This window comes from Austrofundulus limnaeus, unplaced genomic scaffold, assembly GCF_001266775.1.
Source record: "Austrofundulus limnaeus strain Quisiro unplaced genomic scaffold, Austrofundulus_limnaeus-1.0 Scaffold229, whole genome shotgun sequence".
In the NCBI taxonomy this organism is placed as follows: domain Eukaryota; kingdom Metazoa; phylum Chordata; class Actinopteri; order Cyprinodontiformes; family Rivulidae; genus Austrofundulus; species Austrofundulus limnaeus.
Window position 1 is genome coordinate 452,286 of NW_013952631.1, and position 1,079 is coordinate 453,364.

General features: G+C 45.8%; 1 protein-coding gene across 1 annotated transcript in view; it reads right to left on the reverse strand.

Annotated features, from left to right (window-relative positions):
* The window catches only part of nrcamb (neuronal cell adhesion molecule b), a gene marked incomplete in the record, with an annotated part of 104,357 nt that overhangs the window by 102,448 nt on the left and 830 nt on the right, over positions 1 to 1,079 (reverse strand).

Consider the following 1,079-nt stretch of genomic DNA (forward strand, 5'->3'; position numbering starts at 1 on the left):
GCCAAGACCAAATTCCTTGGGGGAAACACTGAAAGGTATTTAAAATACAAATCATGACATACAAAATAAAAATAAAGCAGCCTTTAAAATATTGGGTCTGTTGGCACTATTCATTAGTTTTCTTTAAATCTTTCCCACTTTGACCCTAGTATCAATATGTTGGGGTCATTTCATCTCAGAAAAAGTTCAAATAAACAACCCAAGTGCATAATTGAGTGTCCTTGGTGGGATAATCTCCAATCCACAGGCTTCTAGGTTCAGAGCAGTTCCTCAAAGAAATGATGTCATCGTCAACCCAAGTTACACAGAGGAACTCTTTCTGTCTGAGAGACACTTTGTTCCATCCTGGGTCGGCGGCATTCACCAGGCCGCTGACAGCTGCTCACAGAACGAGTGCAGATCATTTCTCACAGAATAGTCTGCGTGCTTCTTCAGCCCACAGGGCAAAATTGGTGGCATTTTCCCTCCAACACCCAAGCTTTTCCCACAGCCCCCCCAATGAGCAGAGCTGCGCAGCCATGGCTGCTTTTAGGTCAGCAGAGTCACAGAGGCTGCTGCTCTCTCAATAACTCCGACCAACGTGTGTCATGATAATCCCTTAGTTATGCAAATCTCCCTTTGCCTAGTGTGCGGATGGCAAAAGGGGGAAAAAAAGTAAAGATGGCAGCACAATGTAGGTCACTATCTTGTCCCGATTTCTTCACATTTGTCAAATGAGCTTGAAGTTTCCTGTTAGCAGCTCTGCAGTGAGGCTGTGTTGAGATGAAGCTCCGGCCTGGTCAGCCGAGCACCAACATTTCAGGGAGAGTGAAACACACCAAGTGCCGCGCATTTTACCGTCTGTTCCTCCGTGAATGCAAACAAAACATAAGACAGGGATAGAGGGATATTGTTGTCTTCTCAAACAGATTAACTGTTGTCTGGGTGGTGCGAATCAACAGGACTAGAAAGTGTGTCAGCCCTTTCAGGGAGCCGTGGCGCTTCAGACAATAAAGCAGAGGTCATTAGCATTGTATTAATTTGGCCAACTGAGCAGAGAGCGAAAGTGTGCACTCAAGGCATGTGTGTGTGTGTGTGTG